This window comes from Sarcophilus harrisii, chromosome 4 (genome assembly GCF_902635505.1).
Source record: "Sarcophilus harrisii chromosome 4, mSarHar1.11, whole genome shotgun sequence".
Taxonomy (NCBI): domain Eukaryota; kingdom Metazoa; phylum Chordata; class Mammalia; order Dasyuromorphia; family Dasyuridae; genus Sarcophilus; species Sarcophilus harrisii.
The window spans coordinates 369,287,802-369,302,869 of record NC_045429.1 but is presented as its reverse complement, the minus strand read 5'-3'; the positions used below and the strand labels follow the sequence as shown (position 1 = coordinate 369,302,869).

The 15,068-nt window shown below is 33.0% G+C and overlaps 1 protein-coding gene across 4 annotated transcripts in view; it reads left to right on the top strand.

The window, feature by feature from the left end:
- PCNX2 (pecanex 2) overlaps positions 1–15,068 on the top strand; it is a 357,972-nt gene that overhangs the window by 131,475 nt on the left and 211,429 nt on the right. The gene's annotated exons all lie outside the window — the stretch shown is intronic.

Here is a 15,068-nt window from a genome sequence, read left to right as displayed (position 1 = left end):
TATTTCAATACTCTAGTACATTATGGATCTGCCTTTTTGTCAATATGTCATCATATTTCATAAACAGAGATCACAATTCCTTTATGGCTTACAAAAGTGTCTTCATGAATTGGTGGAACTGAAAAATTTTTCATTCTGTAGCTGATCTGATGAGTTGTTCATCTATGGGAAGAAAAAAGGACCATTTATTTGGTGAAAAGACTTATGGTGAGCTTGGTGTCAATCAATAAGCTTTAATTAAGCATTTATTATCCATCAATCATTTTGCTTAGTGCTGGGGATTTCTTTAAAAAGGCAAGAACATGGATCTTACCCTCAAAAGCTCATATTCAAAGGGAGAGACAAAATGCAAGCAATGTACATACAAAGTATATAAATGGACAGTCAATGGAAAGACTTTGGCAGAGCAATTACAATTCAGAACTTTTTTCTTTAGGAACTTTTTTTCATACTGTTTTGAAGAACCTAGGGTTCTGTGAAAACTTGCCAAACCTCTATGGGGTATTTTACAAATGGAAGTAGGTTGTAGGTGCTTTTGTTAAATGGCTGAAAGTTTTCCATATTTAAGTTCACAGGAGGCTATTATTTCTAAATCTAGCTCCTTTCTCTTCTGTTTCCAAGTGATACTGTCACCCTCATAGCAGTATATTTGTTCCACAGGTCAGTGAAGAAGTAGGCCAGAAAACAAATGATATAGTGTGAACATTGGAATGGGAAAATGTATTATCTTTGTTTTTACCCTGACCCAGATAAGAAACAAAATACAAAGGAAAGAACTAATTTTGTCATAATCCCAAGAACAATTTTCATTTTCAACCTTACTATCCTAAAACATAGGATAATATTAGTATTTCAAACTTCCACTTGGCTAAAAGTCAGTTTCAGTCTGAAGTACAAAATATCTCTCTCTATCTCTCTCGATATCTATCTATCTATCTATCTATCTATATATGTATATAGATAGATAGATAGATAGATATATTGAGTAAAACTCTGACTCAAAATCTCTCACAACCTAATCCTAACCTACCTTTTGATCCTTTTTTTATACATTATTTCTGTTTGATCCCACTACATTTGCTTGTTGTTCTTTATATATGACACCATTTCTTATCTCTACACCTTTGCCCTGGCTATTTTCTATGACTAAAATGCATCTCCTCCTCACCTGTGTCTCTTAGAATCTCTCATTCCCTTCAAAGCTCAACTCAAGCATCAGCTTTTACGTGAATTTTTTTCCCAGATTCTCTCAATTTCTAGTGCCTTCCTTTCCATCTCTTCCAAAAAATATCAGACATAGGGACCAGACCTGTGAAATATCAAGAATTTTCCGGGAAGTAAATTTCCTCTACCAGTTCAATCTTGCACCTACTTGCAACTTATAGTTTTAGATGATTACTTAAAACATTGAAAAGGTTATGTTACATTATGTTGCCTTACTATTATGCTACATGCTATATTGAAGTAGTTGGTTTTTATAAGGAAGATGATCTTTCCTTCATTTCATCTCCTAGAACATATCTTAAAATTATGGGTTCCATATGAGGTCATGTAACAGAATGTGGGTGTTGGGAAAAATTTAACAGTAAAAGGTATTAAATATTCTGCCAAGATTTAATTTTTTTTTGGTAAAAATAAGCAAGCACATTCATCTCAGTATGCAAATTTGTTTTCATCATCAATAAATGGTAAAATTATATGTATACCAAAATTGTTTTAAAATGTCTTTATTATTTGTTATCAGTAAATGTTTGGTTTGTACATCTATTTTATTACCTATATGTAGGTAGAGGTTATATATAGGGTTATATATATTTATAACATATAAAAATTCCATAGGTAAAAAGGAATTGAGAGTGGAAAAAGTTTAAGAAGCCCTGTCTAGAGCAGCTGTTGCCATGGAATACTTATCACTTAGGTTATTTGTATACATCTATCTTCAAGGAAATATTCAGTCTCAGACCATGAGAAAATTCCTTGTTCTTAAGTTGAGGAGATATCTCTGGGTTCTTCCCTTAATATTGTGAAAAACACAATAATATAATATTTATTTATTCTTAGCCCCTATATAAAGTATTGATATTTTGTGCAAATAAGGATTAAAACAAAATAATGGATGAGGGTAAAAGGTCAGGAAAAGCTTTTTCAGGGGAAAAGAAAAAAGATACTTGAGAGATCCAGGAAGAACACTGATGGGAGTCAGAAAGATCTGGATTAGAATCTTGTCTCAATTATTAGCTGTATCATAATAAATAGGTAGACTCTTTGTAAATGGGGCAAATAATAGTACTTACCTCACTCAAATATTTTCCTTGTTTTGAGGATGAGATGACAGAACATATTTAAAAAACCTATGTAAATATCAATTATATCAGTTATAGTTATAGCATAGTATCTCTTGAATGCCCACACATGTATAGGATCATATGCTAAATCTGTCTAAACATTTATTAAGTGCCTACTCTATGCCATTAACTGTACTAAGCACTGGGGATATAAAGAAAAGTAAAAATATAGTCCTAGTTCATAATCTAATGGGGGAAATATGTAAATAATTATATACAAACAAGCTATACAAAGGTTAAACTGGAAATAATCAGTAGACACAAGGAACTAGAATAAAGAGGGACCGGGGAGGGCTTCCTGAGTGGGATTTAAGTGGAAACTTGACAGATGCTAATATGGTTGATGTGAAATTTGTGTGAACTATGGAGTCAATAAGGTAATAACATTATCCCAGATTCCTATAGGAAAATCCCCATGGACCATTTTCTTCATATTCTCTTTTTAACTGAAAAACAAATGTATTTCTAGGGTAGAACTTCCAATGTGGTAAATGTGAAGATATGAAGCTCAAAAATGTCCCTTCAATTATCGGGAAAAGGAATATCTTTTTCCTTCCCTTTTCTTTCTTTTTTGCAAAACCTTTTGTTCCAATTTTTCCCCTCCTTCCCTTCCCCCTTCCCCCAGATGGCAGGAAGACCAATACATGTTAAATATGTTAAAGTATATGTTAAATAGAACATATGTATACATGTCCATACAGTTATTTTGCTGTAGAAAAAGAATCAGACTTTGAAATAGTGTCTAATTAACCTGTGAAGGAAATAAAAAATGCAGGCAGACAAAAATAGAGGGATTGGGAATTCTATGTACTGGTTCATACTCATTTCCCAGAGTTCTTTCCCCGGGTGTAGCTGGTTCAGTTCATTATTGCTCTATTTGAACTGCTTTGGTTCATCTTCATTGTTGAAGAGGGCCATGTCCATCAGAATTGATCATCATATAGTATTGTTGTTGAAGTATAAAATGATCTTCTGGTCCTGCTCATTTCACTCAGCATCACTTCATGTAAGTCTCTCCAGGCCTTTCTGAAATCACCCTGCTGGTCCTTTCTTACTGAACAATAATATTCCATAATATTTATATACTACAATTTATTCAGGCATTCTCCAATTGATGGGCATCCACTCAGTTTCCAGGTTTTGGCCACTACAAAGATGGATGCTACAAACATTCTTGCACATACAGGCCCCTTTCCCTTCTTTAAAATCTACTGGACTATAAGTTCAGTAGTAACACTGCTGGGTCAGAAGGTATGCACAGTTTGATAGCTTTTTGAGCGTAGTTCCAAATTGCTCTCCAGAATGGCTGGATGTATTCACAATTCCACCAACAATATATCAGTGTCCCAGTTTTCCTACATCCCCTCCAGCATTCTGTATTATCTTTCCCTGTCATTCTAGCCAACCTGACAGCTGTGCACTGGTATCTTGGAGCTGTCTTAATTTGCATTTCTCTGATTAATAATGACTTGGAGCATCTTTTCATATGGCTATATTAGTTTCAATTTCTTCGTCTGACAATTGTTCATATCCTTTGACCATTTATCAATTGGAGAATGGCTTGATTTCTTACAAATTAGAGTCAGTTCTCTATCTATTTTGGAAATATGGCTTTTATCATAACCTTTGACTGTAAAAGTGTTTTCCCAGTTTATTGCTTCCCTTCTAATCTTGTCTGCATTAGTTTTATTTGTACAAAACCTTTTCAATTTGATATAATCAAAAATTTTTATTTTGTGATCAATAAAGATCTCTAATTCTTCTTTGGTCATAAATTCCTTCCTCTTCCACAGATCTGAGAGGTAAACTATCCTATGTTCTTCTAATTTATTTATAATCTCATTCTTTATGCCTAGGTCATGAACCCATTTTGACCTTATCTTGGGGTGCCGTGTTAAGTATGGGTCAATGCCTAGTTTCTGCCATACTAATTTCCAATTTTCCCAGTAGTTTTTGTCAAAAAAAGAGTTCTTATTCCAAAAGCTATGGACTTTGGGTTTGTCAAACACTGGATTATTAAAGTTATTGATTATTTTATCCTTTGAACCTAACCTATTCCACTGATGAACTAGCCAATACCAAATGGTTTTGGTTTATAATACTGCTGCTTTATAATATAATTTTAGATCTGGTACAGCTAGGCCACCTTCGTTTGATTTTTTTTCATTAGTTCCCTTGAAATTCTTGACCTTTTGTTTTTCCATATGAACTTTGTTGTTATTTTTTCTAGGTCATTAAGATAGTTTTTTGGGAGTCTGATTGGTATAGCACTAAATAAATAGATTAGTTTAGGTAGTATTGTTATCTTTATTATATTTGCTCACCTTATCCAAGAGCATTTAATATTTTTCCAATTGGTTAGATCTGACTTTATTTGTGGGAAAAGTGTTTTATAGTTTTGCTTATCTAGTGCCTGATTTTCTCTTGGCAGATAGATTCCCAAATATTTTATACTCTTAGTAGTTACTTTAAATGGAATGTCTCTTTGTAACTCTAACTGATGGATTTTGTTAGTGATATATAAGAATGCTGATGACTTATGTGGGTTTATTTTGTATCCTGCAACTTTGCTAAAAGTGTGGATTATTTCTAATAGCTTTTTAGTAGAATCTCTGGGGTTCTCTAAGTACACCATCATATCATCAGCAAAGAGTGATAATTTGGTTTCCTCATTACCTACTCTAACTCCTTTAATCTCTTTCTCAACTCTTATTGCTGAAGCTAGCATTTCTAATATAATATTGAATAGTAATGGTGATAGTGGGCAATCTTGTTTCACTCCTGATCTTATTGGGAATGGTTCCAGTTTATCCCCATTACATATGATGCTTCCTGATGGTTTTAAATAGATGCTACTGATTATTTTAAGGAAAAGTCCATTTATTCCTATACTCTCAAATGTTTTTAATAGGAATGGATGTTGGATTTTATCAAATGCTTTTTCTGCATCTATTGAGATGATTATATGGTTTTTGTTAATTTGGTTATTGAAATGGTCAATTATACTTATAGTTTTCCTAATATTGAACCAACTCTGCATTCCTGGTATAAATCCTATTTGGTCATGGTGTATTATCCTGGGGATGATTTTCTGTAGTCTTTTTGCTAATATTTTATTTAAGATTTTAGCATCAGCCCTGGATTCAGGAGGGCCTGAGTTCAAATCTGGTCTCAGACACTTTGATACTTCCTGGCTGTGTGACCCTGGGCAAGTCACTTAACCCCAATTGCCTCAGCAAATTAAAAAAAAAAGATTTTAGCATCAATATTCGTTAAGGAGATTGGTCTGTAATTTTCCTTCTCTGTTTTCAACCTACCTGGTTTAGGTATCAGTACCACATCTGTGTCATAAAAGGAATTTGGTAGGACTTCTTTATTCCCTATTTTTAAAAATAGTTTATATAGCTTTGGGATTAATTGTTCTTTAAACGTTTGGTAGAATTCACATATAAATCCATCTGGTCCTTGGGATTTTTTCTTAGGGAGTTGATTAATAGCTTGTTCTATTTCTTTTTCTGAAATGGGATTATTTAAGTAATTTACTTCCTCCACTGTTAATCTGGGAAGCCTATATTTTTTGAGGTAGTCATCCATTTCACTTAGATTATCAAATTTATTGGCATAAAGTTGGGCAAAGTAACTCCTTATTATTGCCCTAATTTCCTCTTCATTTGCTGGAAAGGTTTCCCTTTTCATTTTTAAGACTAAGAATTTGATTTTCTTCTTTCTTTTTTCTAATCAGATTTACCAAAGGTTTATCTATTTTATTGGTTTTTTCATAAAACCAACTCTTAGTTTTATTTGTTAATTCAATAGTTTTTTTTTTACTTTCAATATTATTAATTTCTCCTTTTAATTTTAGAATTTCAAATTTAGTATTTTTTTTGTTTTTTTTTTTTTAATTTGGTCTTTTTCTAGTTTTTTTAAGTTACAAGCCCAATTCATTGATCTTCTCTTTCTCTATTTTATTCAAGTAAGCCTCTAAAGATATAAAATTTCCCCTTATTACCACTTTGGCTATATCTCACAAATTTTGGTATGATGTCCCATCATTGTCATTATCTTGGGTGAAATTATTAATTGTGTCTATAATTTTCTGTTTCACCCAATCATTCTGTAAAATGAGATTATTTAGTTTCCAATGACTTTTTAATCTATTAATCTCTACCTCTAACTTTTGGTTGAATGTAATTTTTTATTATATTGTGATGTGAAAAAAATGCATTTACTATTTCTGCCTTCCTGCATTTAATTTTGAGGTCTTTATATCTTAATACGTGGTCAATTTTTATATAGGTTCCATGAACTGCTGAGAAGAAAGTATACCCCTTTCTGTCACCATTCAGTTTTCTCCAAAGATCTATCATACCTAATTTTTCTAATATTCTATTTACCTCTTTAATTTCTTTTTTTATTTGTTTTGTGGTTTGATTTATCTAATTCTGAGAGTACAAGGTTGAGAGCTCCAACTATTATAGTTTTGCTGTCTATTTTTTCTTGCAACTCTCTTAACTTCTTCTTTAGGAAATTAGATGCTATACTACTTGGTGCATATATGTTTAGTATTGATATTGCTTCATTGTCAATGCTACCCTTTAGCAAGATATTTTCCTTCCTTATCTCTTTTAATTAAATCAATTTTTGCTTTTGCTTGATCTGAGATAAGGATGGCTACCCCTGCTTTTTTTTTTTACTTCACCTGAAGCATAATAGATTCTGCTCCAGCCTTTTACCTTTACTCTGTATGTATCTCCCTGCTTTATATGTGTTTCTTGTAAACAACATATTGTAGAGTTCTAACTTTTGATCCAGTCTGTTATCTGCCTCCGCTTTATGGGAGAGTTCATCCCATTCACATTTACGGTTAAAATTACTAATTCTGTATTTCCTGCCATCTTATTATCCCCAGATTATGCTTTTCTTTTTCTTGCCCACCCTTCTTATTCCCTTTTGCCTCACGCAGCTCTCCCTCTTTAGAATCCCTCCCGCTCCCTTTGAATCTCTTTCCCTTTCTTGTATGTTTCCTTTATTACTCTTTTCCTTTTCCCTTTATCTCTCCCACTTTTTAATGAGGTGAGAGAAATTTCTCTGTAAATCAAATATGTCAATTATTTTCTCTTTGAGCCAATTCTGAAGAGAGTAAAATTCACACAATGTTCCTCCCCCTCTCTAAATTCCCTGAGATATGATAGGTTTCCTTTGCCTCTTTGTGGGATGTAGTTTCCCTCTTTTTATCTCCCCTTTTCCCTTTCCATTTCTACATCCCTTTTTTATGTTATATCAGTAAAATCAAATTATACATGTACTCTTTATGTATATCCATAACAGAAATCTTTTCTTTCTTTTTTAAAGAAACCACTTAAACTATGTATATGATACAGAGCAAAATTAGAATCTGGCCTCCTGATATTATTAATTAATTAAGATTTGAATTTATTTGGACAATAAATTCCAACAAATTTAAATCTAAAATTTCTCAGGAAAAATATGGAAAACAAGATTCCCTTCAAAGATATGGTTCTTTTTTCAAAGTTTAAAAAAAATTTTTTTCTAAACATTAAAATCAACATAATTTGCAAGTATTTATGAAACTTACTATAAAATTCTAAGGCTATAATAGACTTATTTCTACTATATAAAAACATTTCAGTGCCTATGGGAGTTTTCTGGAGCCAACATTCATCAATTCATATCATTCCCAATTCAGAGGCTCTTGAGACCCATCACAAAGCAATTAGGGATCTTAATTTTGAGAACTGTCAAATATTATAGACTTCATTTTTAGTAGATGAAAAATTTTTTAAAACTACATCTTCCTCCCAAACCATTTCTTTAATGTGGATTTTTGATAACTATGTTTAAAAAACAACTACCATTACAGGCCTTGAATTTTAACATATAAGCATTTAATTTTATTTTTCTATATTTGAGAGTCAGAGAAAACATGCATAAATATTTAAATGTATTTGCATTCACATATATACATATTTGTGCATATATTTGTTGCTTAGTCATTTCAGTCATATCTGACTCTGTGATCCCATTTGGGGTTTTCTTGGCAAAGGTACTAGATTAGTTTGCCGTTTCCTTCTCCAGTTCATTTAATAGATGAGAAACAACAGGGTTAAGTGACTTTTCCAGGGTCACACAGTAAGGCTGGAAATGAATTCAGATCTGTGCAAATATTTGAGTAAATTATTAATGTAGAAAAAGTTTAACATTAGTCATAAATACACAAAAAAGAAAAAAAAAATCTATCCCTATTGGGATTATTTGGGTCAACTTGTCCATTCTGCTTCTCCTTGCACAGTTTTGAACCTTGAAACAAAAACTTTTCTGAGTTAAGGCCTTTTATACTCTATTAAAATAGGTTTTTTTTAAAAATAATTTTCTTCAAGAATCCTACTTCATGTAAGTAATGGTCTAAGTCCTCAAATGTAACATTTCCTCTCCCCCAGATGAAAAAAACAACCCAAATATCCCCAAATGTATTTTTGTTTATGTACCAGCTTTCTGATTTGACAAATATATTCTCTGGGACTTGGTATCAATCCTTTCAGAAATGTATGCTTCCTGTCTTTTTGTCACCTTCTGTATGAGTTTCCCAGAGCATGATCATGGAACAAGGCACTGAATTGCAGAGTGTAATTGGGTTATATAAAGGCACAAAATTGACTTTTTTATTATTAAGGACTGACTTACATAGAATAAACAGGTAAAACTATTGAAGAGGAATGAATATAAAAGGTATTTATCTAAGTACTTACTATTGGCTAAGATCTATGTTGTTTGCTGGGGATACAGGTTTAAGTAAGCAAGGCTTCCCTTGAACAAGACACCCTTTGCCTTCAAGGAGCTAACATTCTAATAGCAAAAGATAACACATATAGGGGAATGGTGAACTGGGAGGAGGAATATTTTCATTAACAGAGTCACAGGGATGATGAATAAAATTATAGGAAAGTAAATTACCAAGCCCTTTCCAGAAATAGTACTATTGATTTGATTGATGTTGTCAGAGTTAGAGTTGGAAATTAAAAGACCAAGTTAGAGCAGAGCAGTATAGAGAGACATGTGCTGTGACATGGTATGAAATTAGTCTGAACATTGTTGGTTTGGGACAGAATGAAACACAGTGAAATAAAAAACCCAGGAAAAATAGTATTTATTGATTTTTCTTTCATATGTATGCATGCATGTATATCAACACACTTCCATATATATATACATATATACACACATATACATATATGTATTTAAGTATTAAGTAATTGTGCCAAAAAATGATTAAACAACAACTAAGTTACTAGAAAGTTTAGTTTTGAGGTTTTCAGAACTATCAAATAGTGACATTTTTATACCCAGTGTAATTACAAGTAATAAGAATTTAGATGATCTCTGCTCCTCCCTTCTGTCTCAACCAAATTACATTTAAGCTGTGCAAGGGTTACATATTGGCTGTGTGACCCTGTGCAAATGCCTTTACTACTCAATAGTCAATTTACAAGATGCTGACAAAATTGTATCGGTACAGTTCCCTATATCAGGAAGGGTCTAGATCAGGGGTCCTGAAACTACAGCCCGTGGGCCAGATGTGACAGCTGAGGACAATTACCCCCTCACCCAGGGCTATGAAGTTTCTTTATTTAAAGGCCCACAAAACAAAGTTTTTGTTTTTACTATAGTTCGGCCCTACAACAGTCTGATGGACAGTGAATTGGCCCCCTTTTTAAAAAGTTTGAGGACCCCTGGTCTAGATCTTACCTTTTGTTTTAGATTCTTCTGAGTCAAGACAGAAGAGGGATAAAGTACTATTTTATTTTTATAATGATAGCAATGATGATTGAAATACAAAAGCACATCTTCAAGTTATAATGTTGATAAACTTAAAATTTCTAAATAAATTGAGGTGGAAAATAAAAAGAACATTTTATAAAAAGATCATGTATCCCTGAACTACATAAAATCTTCATTTCTACTAACTCCCATGCTTGTTTTCAACCCAACATATAATGGCCATTAGAAATGTGACTTTTGGCAAGTATTGAAGTATAAATCAATTTTTTGTCAGTATACAAGTTGAAAAAGAAATGTTGCTTTTATCTAGTCCTCATAACCTTTACCCATTTCCCATTCATTTTTTCCCATGAAGACAATTAACTGACCTTATGAAGAAAGACATATAGTCTTACCCATTCATGAAGAGAAAGTCTGTATTATTTAAAAGCCCAGCCCAATATATTTTGGTTTTTTTACAACAATGAAACTATTGACATTTCATACTAGTCCTTTCAGTATTACTATTATCCAGCTTTGGGCTGTCTTTCTCTTTTTTTTGTTCCTTAATGGTTCTATTGATTCAAGAATTTCAATGAAATTATATGCTTTGCCAGAAAGCATTTCCTGCATCAATGAGACAGAATATTCCTTCCATTTCTTCCTATCTTTTTTGTCATTCTGTTCCTTTGTGAATATTAACTTGTCATCTTTCTTCACTTTGTTTCTTAAAAGTAGAGTTTTGGCTTTCAATTCACCAAATTTACCTTGACTTAAAGCAGTTGAGAACTATAGAGGCTGACTGGGTATGTTAATGGTCGTTCAGAAATCTTTATATGAGTAAGATGAATATGACCTCACTTATCCCTCTCCACCTCCCTCTTTCCTCCTCTTCTTCACCTTCTCGCTCTTCCTCTCCTTTTCTCCTTTGCCCTCTTTCTTGTCTACTTCCTCCTTTTTCCTTCTTTCTCCTTCCTTCCCCTGCAAAGTCCCAATATTCTGCTATTTTTCTTCACATATGTATATTCATATGGATTCTTCTTTGATTCCTAGGCCTTATGACTTTTGCTCAAAATAAGTCATCTCATTTATGTCAGATTGGACTATTTTCTGACAGTCCCTAAATACTTGCATTGCATTGCATGAGATATTCCTACTTGAGTCCTCTACTGAATTTTGTTTCTCTGCCCTACCCATTGTTAGCCTGTTGTAGAGTCTTAGACAATAGCTGTTTTTAGGTCCTACTATTATACCTCTTTTGCATAAGTTCAGCCCCAGGGATACAGTTCACAACTGATATGGATAGCTTTGATGCTAAAAATTTGGCTACATTCCAAACAATCAGTATTATTGATTCTGAGATAACTTGATATTAAATCTAATAAACTCAAGGTGCCTAACAGAGTATGGGCAATCATTCTACAGGTCTTTAGGTACTATAGAGTTTGGAAGGCAATGTTTGAGGCTTTTGATTTGGTCTTCAGTTGCTAGGTACATTAGAATCAAACACTGTCAGCAAGTCTCATGAAACAAGTGCTCACTTTTTTTCTGCTGCTTCATTTGTCAATATATCATTTCTTATCATACTAAGCTGAATTCTGTAATTGATCTTAGGTCTAAAGTTTGGATCAGATTGTTAAATTTGTGATGAGCACATGTCTGGTTTCAGATGATGTAACTAACACCTTCATATATTCTTTACTTTGGTAACTTATTTACTTCTATAATGACTCTATTTCCTGATCCATATTTTTATCTACATCCTACTGGGTTTGTACTACTGCAGTACTGTCATTGGAAGATAGCAGTTCCCAAAATGTGATTTTTCAGATTTTTTGTTCACAATTTGTTGTTCTGGAAGTATTTGCTGTTGTTAGGGGAGGAAACCAAAAATGTATCATTGTATTCATTGCCATATTTCTCACTGTTTTCCAAATAGATGACAATGTGAAATGGAGCACATGAAAATAAACTCCCAAAATACCTGTCCTTCATTTGAGAATGGAAAAATGTATTTCTTGATACCATTTAATCTAACACAAATGGGATAAATTTATAAAGAAGTTATTTCTAGAAATTTCTGAGCATCTAAAGATTTGTTGTTTTATTTTTTGCAATTCTTTGTGATCTCATTTGGAATTTTCTTGGCAAAGATAGTGAAGTGATTTACCATTTTCTTCTCTGGTTCATTTTATAAATGAGAAATGGAAGTAAACAGAGTTAGTGAATTGCCCAGGATCACACAGCTAGTAAGTCTCTAAGGCTGGATTTGAACTCAAGATGAATCTTTCTGATCCCAAGCCAAGTGTTTTATGTATTGTACCACCTAGCTGCCCTATATAAAGATAAGACAATAACTAATATTGATCTTATCTTATTTCAAAAAGACAATATGCTCTCACTCACTAGTTATCATACTACGTCACATTTTATTAAAGTAGGTTACACTTTTATAATGTCAATATTTTCAGGCTCCTTAATTTTTCCTTTTATGTGCTATTCAGTTCTATAAGTAGAGAATATGCATTTATTATCTGTTTATTATGACCTTGGAACTTTGCTAAGAATTGGAAATATTAATATAAGCTAAGAGAAAAATAGTCCCTGGGGACAGGAGGGAAGGAAGCTCCAGGGAAATTGTGGTAAAGCAAGAGTCAAAAGTACAATGGGAATGAAATATAACAAGGACTTGTCTCATCCCCAAAATGAAGATACCTGGAAGGAAGCCAATGGGAGAAGATGACCTAAATGGGACACATTAGTAGACTACACTTTAGTACAGGAACTCTTTACCCTCTTTTTTTCTATCATGGACCTCTTTTTTGGTAAAGCCTATGTGTCCATTCTCAGAAAAGTTTGTAAATACATAAAATAAATATAATACAAAGGGTTGCAAAGGAAATCAATTAAATATTTAAAATCAAGCCAATTTTTAAAAATGAGCTCAGAGAATCTTTGATCTTTAATAAAGCTATGCTATAATCCCAGAAGTTTATAATTCCTAGTGTTGTGATGAAGTTCCCAGGATGCTACAGTGCTTTGGATTCTAGATTTGCCCAAAACTATCTATGTAGCCTTGCTATTAGCACACCTGAGATTCCAGTACCCTCTTAGTTCAGGTTCTGTGTTGAGAAGAAATGTGGCACTTGTGAGCCATTGAACAAAGGAGGAAGTTTTCTTTGCTCCACCTCAGCAAGAATATGCAACAAATATATAACAACGTTTAGATTTTTCTGAAAATAGCCCCTCTCTTGTCCAACTAGGAATGCATTTGGTCAGTTGGTCATCAAGGTACAATGACTGAGTACAATGGCTGGCACCTGTTATGTCCTAGCCCAAGGAATTGCATGGGAAAACAAGGGCCAATCAGGCTGCATTAGAGGGAAAAATCTGAGTAGTCATGGAAATCAAGGAAAGTACTGGTACTATTATATAGCTCATATATTTCCTTTTACTTGGGTGAGCCTCTTTTCTTCATTTATAAAAGCACGGGATTAGATTAAATGGCCCCTTAAATTTCCTTTAAATTTCTATCTTCTTCTACTTAAAGAAAACAGAAGAGTATTAAATCTCACGCTTCAAAAATGGAATAGGAATTCATGATAATTTCTAAGTAACCTCATCATCATATGAGTTGAAAATTTGCTTCTTGCATTATGGAGATCAAATCAAGGGATTGGAGCTTCAGCACAAATTTCCAATCAAGAATCTAGGACCATCTGGGTGGCCTGCCACTTTGTTACCTGTCAGAGCTGGCTATTCTTAAGAGGATGATCCATTTGGAGATAAGAGTCCAGGCTAAAAACCTTACAAAGCTAGACCTGAAATGTGGTATCCCGATCTGCTACATAACTCACATTCCAGGGAAAGAAATATGCTATTCTGGCATTTACTTTGCCTTTACCATATAGAAAATGTATTAATTACCTCTCTCTGTACCTATGAACATACTTTCATCTCTAATAATTTATCCTTAAGCTGTTGATTATGTATAAATGAAATCACATGTATAAAGGAATGAGTATAATCATTTACTCTGGTGTAATACAGGAATGAATGAGTATAATGATTTACTCTGGTGTAATACACCAGAAGGAATTTGAGGACTAATAATTATTAATAATTTCCTTCTAATGAGAATTGTAAGCTATATATCGGTGGGCATAGTAGTAAAAGATTTCCAAAAGGATGTATTATGTACTTTTTGTTGTTTTTTTACAAATGTTTTCAGTCATATCTGGTTTTCTGTGATCCCATTTGAGATTCTCTTGACAAGGATATTAGTGATTTGCCATTTCCTTCTCCAGCTCATTTTATAGATTAGGAAAATGAGGCAAACAAGTTTAAGTGACTTGCCCAGAGTTACCCAGCTAGGAAGTGTCTGAGACTGGATTTGAACTCAAAAAGATGAGTCTTCCTCCTTCCAAGCCCACTGCTCTATCCATTGCACAACCTAGCTACTCCAGTTATGCACCTATTCTATGGAAGACTTGATATACCATTGTTTAGTTAATTGACTCTTCTATAGAATTACAAACATCCTGTGATAACTCATAAAAGACAGTGTGGGATATTGAAAAGTAAACAAGCAAAAGTAGGCCCATGTTTTGCTTCTAATACATACTGACCATATGACCCAGGGACAGATCACTTAACCCCTCCTTGACATTGATAACTCTATAAGACTATAAATTACTATAAATTGATCTGTACTGATAGAATGTACTCATGAAGAACTATCTGAACTGAGGAAAATCAAAATCAAACAAAAAATGGTAACTCATTTCCTATGATAATTTTAAGGAAGAATATCAGTTTGCCTACCTGTGGTCATAGATTTCACAAGTTATAATAATAATAATAATATATATATATATATATATATATATATATATACACACACAACTTTTTTAGGTGTCCAAATGGGATCTTTTATGTATTACTATC